Raw genomic sequence first — 11,130 nt, 5'->3', positions numbered from 1 at the left:
AGGCACAATAGGTTCACCATGAATGCTCCTGTAAGGATCCACTACCTTGATATCTTCAAATACCATAGAGGGTTTTCATGCTTGAGTTGTAGTTGGAGTGGATTCCTTGGGAAACTGATTCTCCAATTCCTTATCAACAATGCCCAATTTCCTTTTGGTTCTTTTAGCCAATTTCTTGATTCTTGGAGACTTCTTCTATTGTTCAACTTGCTTCTTTGGATCTTGAGATTCAATGATTTCAGATGGCTGAGCAGGAATTTGTTGTGATGAATTTACAGCATGTAGCTTGGCCAAGATAGCAATTTGCTCTTTCTTTTGTTTAGCCTTTTTAGCATCTAGAGCAGCTTGCTTCTTTTCCTGCTTTAATCTGGCCTTTTCTTCTCTCTTTGCTTCAGCAAATTGAGGGTGTCCAGCCACTACACAAATTTCTTTCCCATTTCTGAGAACTTTAGCAATTCTCTTTTTCAAAGCTGAATCAGCTGGATCTTTGTAGAAAGCAATTGACCTTGACAGAAGATTCTTTTCATCAGGCTTAGGTGTCTCATACACAGTATCCAAAGGGTTCTTCAATGATAATTTTGGATAATTCACCCTTGGTTTCAGAACTATTTCAGCCTTTGGAGATTTGATACAGGATGACTGTCCCCTTTCCAGATAGTTCATGCTCATCTCATTCACAGAAATTTGCTTGATTTGAGAGTGATGGATGGCTGACTTTACTGGCTCCTTGACTAGTCCAAACTTCTTTTGTATATTGTTAGGTCCCAATTTGTTTGTAGAAGGGGGGGTTGAATGCAAACAATACCGTTTAGTCGAATAAAATGCGGAATAAAATTGTGAAACAAAATTCAAGTTAAATAAAACTTTTATTAAACTTGAAAGGTGTTACAACTACGGTATCGGTTACAAGGGATTAATCTCAAATCAATTATTACAAATCTAGAATAAATTCGACATGAACTTTTTCTATTTTTGTAATTAAAAGATCAAATGCTAAAAGCGATTTGAGATTAAGTTCTAGGGATTTTAATCCGCTAAATTGATACACAAGAACAAGAGAGTGATTTCTAGTTGATTGGATTTAACTTTACAAGCTAGAAATTGTAATCTTGAATTAGCAGATAAGATGAAATATTTGGCTGCTTGTTCTCTTTTTGTTCTTGGCTTCTGTTTGAATGCTCTCTGTATCTGTGTTAGTAAATTGGATGCTTCTGCTTCTATTTAATCAACACAGCCGAGATCAAAATGAACTGGTATGACAATCATTTGTCCAATAATACTTTCGGTGTGACAATCTTTTAGAGCTAGCAAGACAATTAAAATGAACTAGCAAGACTTTCGGTATGACTATTGATTGTCATACCGATTGTCATATTAGTTCAAATGAAATTGTCTTACTGAATTAATAAGTGATTTTAATCTAAATAATAATTCTATCAAGACAATCAACTGAATTAGCATGACTTTCGGTATGACAATCAATTGTCATACCGATTGTCATACTAGTACAATCAGTTGTCTTTTTAGAATTAAAACAGATTTTAATCAATTAAAATTCTGAAAAACCTTAATATTAATTCTAAATTAATTAATCAATTTAATTCAATTAATCAATAAATTAATCCTTGCAGATATAATTTATTCTCTTAATTAAATTATATGACTTAATTAATTAATAGAGAATTAATACTAACCCTGAGCAGCATCCATTCTTCTGACAATCTTCTGAAAGTCACTGAGACTTATGAATCAATTCCGCCACTTCAATGCTGACACTCGATGTACTGTCTGGTTCATGAGTGACTAACTTTCTTGACGTTTCTTCATGTCTTGACTTTGATGTTCTGATTGAATCCTTGTAATAAATGATACCTTGACGAGATCTCTGTCATTTGATTAAATCAACGATCTTGATTTATATCACTGAGGCATGATCAAATTCTTGAACTTCTTCCAGTGAATCTTCAAGTCTGCAGATGAACAATGTTTCTTTATTCTTTGACAGATGTTACTTTGTGAGATCTCTCTGATGATTGATCCACTATTTACTTATTACATTCTTATTTGAGTTGAGTTAAATACTCGAATAAACGAGTAGGCTATGACATATGCCTTTCAATCTCCCCCTATTTGCTTGTTAGACAATAACAACAAATACCTAGAGGATAACTCAACTAACAAATAAGAAAAATATATAAACAGTAAGGTAAAGTAAATAGCAGAAAAGTTCTGGATTATATTTAACATTTTCCAGATTCCAAATGAAATTTACAAGTGAATACAAGATAGATGTTCCTCTAGCCTGAACATATAACTACATTAGACTATCTTGATTCATAAAGCTCTAATCATATTACATTGAGTTTTGAGCTAATTGACTTCAGTTGTCTTCTCTTCTGACTTCACCTTCTTCTAAATCTTGAAGCAATTCCTTGTCAAATACACGATCCTTTTCTGAAGTAAAGCTTGCTGGTCTGACTGGTTGAACTCCAACTGACTTCAGCTTATTCTTGAGTTGAGTGTACCTTTTAACATTCTTTTCACAATAAGCTTGAATCAAGTCAGCAGCTTGAGTCTTCAACATGGATGAATATCCAGCAGTTCTCAAATGATGTTCCATCCAGACCAGATGCTTAGCTGAGTAGTCTTTAAGAGATTGTACATCTAGCTGACAGATTTGAAGACAATCAGACTTAAAGAATCTCACCTGATGAGGATTGTTGACCACTTGAGGACTAGCCCTGCTGGCAAACTCTTTAAGCCTTTCTCGAAGAACTTCATTCAATTCTGAGCTTCTTTTGACTTTGTTTAAAAGAACCCAAATCTCTGACAAAGAACGATTCTCAAATAGATGAAGTGACACCTTGAATGATCCTTCACTCTGAAAATATACAAAAATGCTCATCTCATTTAGGGATCTATCAAAAGCAGCTGTGATCCTTGAGACTTCAGTCTTGATAGCATTCATGTACATGTCATTGTTAGGATTTGAGATTTCCAGCTTGTCAAGAAGATGTAAGAACTGCCTATCATTGTTAGTGCTTAGCTGAGGCATATCAAGTACTCTCCTAGCTTCATCCCATTTTTCACCAATCTTTAGTCTGACATCTCTTCTCCTTTCTTGAGCCTTAATGTCATGAAGATGTTGCTTTTGAAGAGTTTCTGTTCTTTGTATGTCTTTCCTCCTGTCAATGATCTGAGAGACCTTCTTGAGTTCAGCTTCTTTTCTTAGCATCTCTGACTGCTCTTTCTGAAATTCTTTCTCAAACCTAGGATCCACTGTATCTTCCTCTTCCCAATCTTCAAAATCACTTTCCTCTTCAGCTTCAAATAACCCATCTTTATCTTCCTGAACTGGTTCAGTGGGAATGTCAAAAATGTCAAAGTCATCCTGTTCTCCACTGTAGTAGACATCATCAGCCTTTCCTTTGTTTCCAGCAGAGGTATCTTTTTCCTTCCCTTTGGCACTACTCCCTTTCTTCTCCCCCTTAGTTGAGGGATCCTCTACTGACTTTCCTTTGGAACCTCCATCACCTCCAGAGCCTGATCCTCCACCAGACGGTCCTTCAAAATAAGCTCTTTGTTCTTCATTAGGGCAATGAGAATTCTTGATCATGTAATATAGGTGCTTCATCCCTTCATTGAGATGTTCCATGCCCGTCTCTATCTTTAGAAATCTTGAGGAGTCCAGTGAATGATTCATCTCAACGAGGTCTTCAAGAGAAGTCATTCTTGTATGTAGAGAGCAGAAGTTGGATATGTCATCAGCTGATAAATTTGGAGTGTCCTGAATAGAATTGAGCTTTGGTATTACAGTGGTCTTTAGATCTGAGATGTCATTCCTTATGATTGCAAGCTGATTGTTGACAGAGGTGGAAGAAGAAGACCATTCAACCACTTGTGCTTTGAATGCTTGAGCTTCAGCTTGGCTTTTAGCAAGTTCTTCTTTTAGGGCAGCAATCTGAGCTAACAGGTTTACAGTATCAGTGTCTGTGTGTGCTCTCACCTGAATTTCACTCGTGTTTGGTTCACTCATCTCACGTGCATGTGTTTCTCTCAATATAATTGCTCGTGAGGAGTCTTCCAGTTGCTGTTCTTCTGTACCTGCATTAAAAATCACCCTAGCCTCTTCAAGAGAGGTCAGTGGTGGTGCAATGGGAATTCGCGAGTCCCGATCCTCAGTCAAACCTATCAAATCTTTTGGAATAGATGTCTGAATTGCTTCAGGGATAGATTGACCGAGTTGCCCTCCATTTTCTCCAGATAAATCTGCGAGTGGAGAATCCCATAAGGGAGCCAGAGGTGTTGGATCTGGGAGGGGAGAAAATGACTCTATTAAAGATGGCGGAAAGTCAGATTTTCCCTCTGAAGCATGTGACTGCTCTTCTGCCGTAACTATGGAAGGCACTGTAACCGACTCTACGTGCACTCCTCGCTGTGTGTCCTGAGTATGATCTGGGGAAGTGTATGGTTCCATTGTGAGTAATGGAATTGTGCTTGACTCAATACAAGATGCCATGGCCCTATGGCGAATTTCAATAGATGCATCCTGTTGAGAGAATGCCTCTAGTAACTGTTCATTGGCCATTTCAAAGTCCATGTCCTGTTGGCAGGACAATGATGGGCTTTCAGATGCCTCAGAATATGTTCTTCTTTTCTTAGGAGGAGGCAGAGCTGAGGGTTCACTCATATTTAACAATGTACTACTTCCTAGTAATCTCCTGGGTAACATTTTAGACAGTGGGGGAGAGGTTGAGATAGAATGAGACTCTGTGTTTGGCTCTATGACCTGGGATTGAAGCTGTGGTTCTACAACTTCATGATCAGCCCTATCAACCACTGGGGGTCTTTCAACAGAAGTAGGAAGAGAGTGAGAGTGAGGAATTACTACCTGTAATGGAAGAGCCTGGGTGGCTTGTACCACTGGAGGTTGAGGTTGCTGTTCATGGCCGGGAAGATTGAAAATAGGTAAGGGAATATAATTGGCCATGAAAGCAGATACAAGTACTGGAACTTGCATGAATTTGAAGGTTGTGTCTTGGCGAGTGTAAATCTTTTTGCTAACTGGAGGGGGTTCAGTTACAGCAGAGTTAGCAAAAAGGGCTTTGTGTTCAGGGGTGAGTAGATGATCTGCTATAAGCATGAGAAAACGAGCATAGTAACATGATACCCTACGATTTGTAGAATGATCACGTAAAGCAGAAGTTAGACGTCTCAAGAGAATGGGAAAAAGTAGTTTGCCAAAATTGATCCTTTGATTGAAAACAACCGCAAGACCAATATACTGCAGAGTGGAAGTGATGTTATGAAAATTGGATTTTGTGCAGTTGGCAAACACTTTGGAAAGTGTATCGAAGAAAATATCCCATTCAGACACCAAATTTGATTTAGAAAGTTTGGTTAAATTGATCACCCCCTGATAGTGAATAGCATTGAAAAAATTTGTGATATCATTTTCAGAGGGTAAATTACAGAAATTGTCTAGTGGAAAATTTAACGCACGATTGACGACTGTTTCATCAACTACATACTGTGTGTTTGCGACGGTGAATGAAAAAGATTTTAAATCATCGGCCACAGTAGAAGTTGTGCAAATCAGTCTAAGTAGATCGACGTTTAAAATCACATTTGATTTAATAGCAGAGCTAACAATCGAATGGTCATTTAAAAATCTAATCCATGGCTTAAATTTTTCAACATCACATTTTTCCGGATTAAAATAACCAACCTGATTATGCGCGACAATTTGGAAATTGAGAGCCATTTAAAATAATAATAAGACACACGCTTTTCAGAATTTTAAGAATAATATTAAGAAAATTCGAATTAATTAAATTAATTTAATAATTCGAATTAAATTAATTATAATCGAAAAATTTAGACAGAAATGTATCTCGTTAAAATTCCTAACTCACAAACACAGTTTTGACAAACCAAAAGACACAAATCAGAAATTGAAAATAAAAATAAAAAGTTCAAAATCAACAAACACAAATAGAATTTGAAGGGGCAAACTGATTTTTATTTGATTTTGCGTTTTTTATAATAATTTTTTTTTAATAAAAATTCAACAGCACCTCTGTATATATATACTTGTATGTATATATCACAAAGTGATGAATCAGTTTGCTGAGTAAAAACTCGAGCAAGGACAGAGCAGTTCTATTGATTTGGTTCGAAGAGAGAGAAGAGAGAAAGTTAAGAGAGAAAAACTGTTCGAAATTTTTTTTTTTTTTTTTTGAAGTGATTAACTGATGAAAATGGTTTAACACAATACACACACACGCTTTTATATTACAGCTGGTATGACAATCCAGGATTGTCATACCGATTGTCATACCAGGCAAAAAGAAAGAAAAACAATAGAATAAGTATTAAAATTATAACTGGTATGACAATCTGATAGTCATACCGATTGTCATACCAGTATAATAATAAAATGAAACTAATTATATATATGGTTATAACTGGCAAGACAATCGATAGTCATACCGATTGTCTTGCCAGTATAAACTATACCGACATATTCAAATATATACAAACATATACTGAAATGACTTTCATCAAGACAATTCAATTGTCTTGCCGATTGTCATTGCAGTAGAAAATAAAATAAAAGGAACAGACTACTATATATGTACTGAAACTATATTACAAAATAGTAAAACTGAAATAAAAACTTATAATTTTTACAGAAACAAAGACAATATATCAGAATTTATTATTTTTATTCCAAAAATAGATTTCTATTGAATTTTAGCAAATGAAATTCATAGAAAAATATTTTTAGAGGAAATAAAATATTCTGAGGTATTTTAAATTAACAAGTAGGGAAAATAAAAATAGATAAGATAATATATATTACATAGAAATAAGCAAGAAATATGATAAAATGATAAAATAAATTTGCAAATGAATTTTTCATTTATGAAAAATTCATTTGTAAATTCATTCAAGAACAGATCCCAGATATTAACTAAATTAATCACTAAAACTATTCAACATGCCCAATTTACCAACTAATCTGGTAAATGTGGATTCGTCAAGTGGTTTAGTGAAAATATCTGCTATTTGTTCTTCTGTTGGAACAAAAAATAGTTCAACAGTACCATTCATGACGTGCTCTCTAATAAAATGATACCTGATGTCAATGTGCTTTGTCCTCGAGTGCTGCACAGGGTTGTTGGTGATGGCTATTGCACTTGTGTTGTCACATAAAATAGGAATCTTGTTCAATACAGAGCCATAGTCTCGTAGTTGGTTCCTAATCCACAAGATCTGAGCACAGCAGCTTCCAGCAGCAATATATTCAGCCTCGGCCGTTGAGTTGGAAACTGTTTGCTGTTTCTTGCTGTACCATGAGACTAGCCTGCTTCCCAGGAATTGACAACTTCCTGAGGTGCTTTTCCTATCAACAACACTTCCTGCATAATCTGAATCTGTATATCCGACAAGGTTAAAACCAGATTCTTTAGGGTACCAAATACCTAGATTTGGTGTTCCCTTAAGATATCTTAAGATTCGTTTAACAGCAACGAGATGAATATCTCTAGGATCTGCTTGGAACCTTGCACATAAACATGTAGCATACATAATATCTGGTCTACTTGCAGTAAGATAGAGTAACGAGCCAATCATACCTCTGTAGCTTGTGACATCTACCTTAATGGAGTTTTCACATGGTCCAAGCTTGACAGCTGTAGTTGATGGAGTCCTTGCTGATGCAGAATCCTCTAGATTGTACTTTTTGAGGAGTTCCTTGAGATACTTGGATTGACAAATAAATGTTCCATCTAACCTTTGATTTACTTGTAATCCAAGAAAGAACTTCAGCTCTCCCATCATGCTCATTTCAAACTTGCTGTGCATTAACTTAGCAAATCTCTTACAGAGATTATCATTAGTAGACCCAAATATTATATCATCCACATAGACTTGGACTAATATAGTATCATTCTTATGTTTTTTAGAAAAGAGAGTTTTGTCTATGACACCTCTAATAAAGCTATTTTCAATAAGAAATTCAGAGAGAGTGTCATACCATTTTCTTGGAGACTGTTTTAGCCCATAGATAGCCTTGAAAAGAAAGAAGACAAAATCCAAATGATCTGGATCTTCAAAACCAGGAGGTTGCTCTACATATACCTCTTCATCCAGCTTTCCATTCAGAAAGGCGCTCTTGACATCCATTTGATAAACTTTAAAGTTTGAAAATGCTGCGAATGCCAGAAATATCCTGATGGCCTCAAGTCTAGCCACTGGAGCATAGGTTTCATCATAATCAATACCTTCAGCTTGAGAATACCCTTTAGCTACCAGTCTTGCCTTGTTTCTTGTAACCACACCATCTTCATCTAGTTTATTCCTGAATACCCACCTAGTACCAACAGCTTTCTTGTGTACAGGCCTAGGTACCAGTTTCCAGACTTGTTGACTTTCAAACTGATTGAGTTCATCTTGCATAGCAATCACCCAATCTGGATCAGTCAGTGCTTCTTCAATTTTCTTAGGTTCCATCTCAGAAAGAAATCCTGAGAACAGACACTCATTTTGAGTAGCACGTCTAGTTCTGACTCCAACATCTGGATCACCAATAATCAACTCAAAAGGGTGAGCTTTATTCCAGACTGTCTGTCTTGGAAGATGTGATCTTGATGATTCGCCTTGAAATTCATTGTGATGTTGTGTCCTACTAGATGATCCTTCAGCATCTCCCCCTGAGTTGTTGCCATGTTGACTTGAAGATTCTCCGTCAGTAGCAGTGGTATCTCCATTGTTGCCAAAGTTTCCATCACTATTACCTTGAGTATCATCAGGATTAACAGGTTCTTCACCAGCAACAACCTCAGGTTCTTGACCATGTTCTGATTCTGAATCTGACGTATCATCAAACTTCAGTTTCTCAAAAGGATCTTCAGTTTGGATACTAGAGAGTTTAGTGTCATCAAATGTAACATTGACACTTTCAGTTACTTTGTGTTGATCAATGATATACACTCTATATGATCTTCTTCCATATCCAACAAAAATACCCTCATATGCCTTTGCCTCGAACTTACCACGACGATCATCTCCATCCTTGAGCACGAAGCATCTGGCACCAAATACATGAAAGTATTTGATAGAAGGTTTCTGTTCATTCAAAATCTCATAAGGAGTTTTCATGAATTCTTTGTTGATTAGAGTTCGATTCTGAGTATAACATGCAGTATTGACAGCTTCAGCCCAAAAGTACATTGGAAGACCTGATTCATTTAACATCGTTCTTGCAGCTTCAATCAATGTACGATTCTTCCTTTCTACCACTCCATTTTGCTGAGGGGTTCTAGGAGCTGAAAATTGTCTGGTAATCCCTTTGTCTGTACAGAATCCATTGAGAAGTGTATTCTTGAATTCTGTCCCATTATCTGACCTTATTGCTCTAACAGGGACGTTAGAATCTAACTCAATCATCTTGATATGATCAATCACAACTTGTGGTGTTTCATCCTTAGAGTGAAGAAATAAAACCCACGTATACTTGGAATAGTCATCAACTATCACAAGACAGTAACACTTCTTTGACATAGAAAGGATATTAACTGGACCAAATAAATCCATGTGCAATAATTGCAGAACACCAGTTATGGAAGATGTGTCAGTGCCTTTGTGACTTGATTTCTTTGACTTTCCTTTCTGGCAAGCCTCACATAGTCCTTCTGGAGAGAATTCCAGCTGAGGCAGACCTCTTACCAATTCTCTTTTGACAAGAGAATTCATTGTTTTGAAATTGAGATGGGAAAGTCTCTTGTGCCATAGCCAACTCTCATCTGACGATGCCTTTGCATAGAAACAATTGACTTCAAGATTGCTTCCAGAGTTCATGTCAGCTACGAACAGATTTCCTTTCCGGATTCCCATTAAGGAGGGTTTTTCACTTTTCTTGTGCAGAATCTGACACTTCAGCTTGTCGAATAAAACATTGTAGCCGTTGTCACAGAACTGACTAATGCTAAGCAGATTGTTTTCAAGTCCTTGCACAACATATACATTTTCAATGATAACATTTCCAGCTTGCAAACAGCCATATCCCTCCGTTAAACCTTTGCTGTTATCTCCAAAGGTGACCACTGGGCCAGCTTTCTCAACCACATTTGATAGCAGGGCTCTATCTCCGGTCATTGACGATCCGCTGTCAAGAATCCACACTACCGGTTGTACCTGTTTAATGCCCTGCAATACAAATGGATTAGAACTTCTTCGGAACCCAAGCTTGGCTGGGTCCGGCATACTTGTAAAATTGGCCTTTATCAGGCAAAACAACATTCTTAATTTCACTATTCTCAACATTCTCAATGACTGAACATTTGACCTTTAAAACAGCCTTATCAAATTTCTGTTTAGGCTTAGGCACAAATGTCTCCTTTCTAGCTTTAGGAGGACTAGCAGTCTTAGACCTATCATGCTTTCTATTATTCACATGCTGACGAGGAGTAGTCTTATCATTAGAAACATGCTTACCATTAAAATAAGCAAACAACAGATTAAAAGCACAAGACATACAATCAGGAACACCACATGCTTTATGAGAAGGATTAACAATAGGCAACTTATGCATGGTAGACATGGCATTTGTGTTATCCAACTCATGTGTGTCTGAGTTAGTCTCAGTTGCTTTCACAACCTTGACTGGAACCTTTGACACACTTGACTTGGAGACAGCTTTCCCATTAGCATTATCTTCAGCACGGATTTCTTCTTGAATAATAAAAGAGGTCTCATCAAATGGTTCAGCAATTGATTCTTTATAGAGGGGTTCATCAACACCCTTAAGCACATGTGGTACTTCCCTGCCTTTAGCACATACATGAGGAGGGGAGTTTATGCCTAATTTTCCAATAGCAGCATTGTAATCATAACCTATTCCATGTGTTTGATTAACAGCTTGCTTATTGTAAAACTCTTTGGACTTCGAACAAGAATTAAAGTAAGCTTTAACCTTAGCCTCAAGACCGGTGATCTTGTCTTTGAGAATAGTTTCGAGTTGTCTATAACAGTCAACTCTATTCTCTAGAAAAGATACTTGTTCTTTTAGTTTATCTTGATTAATGTGCACAAGTCTTAATTCATTGACCTCTTTCTCAAGGTCTT

This window comes from Apium graveolens, chromosome 5 (genome assembly GCF_009905375.1).
Source record: "Apium graveolens cultivar Ventura chromosome 5, ASM990537v1, whole genome shotgun sequence".
NCBI lineage: Eukaryota > Viridiplantae > Streptophyta > Magnoliopsida > Apiales > Apiaceae > Apium > Apium graveolens.
Note: the sequence above shows the minus strand (reverse complement) of the source record.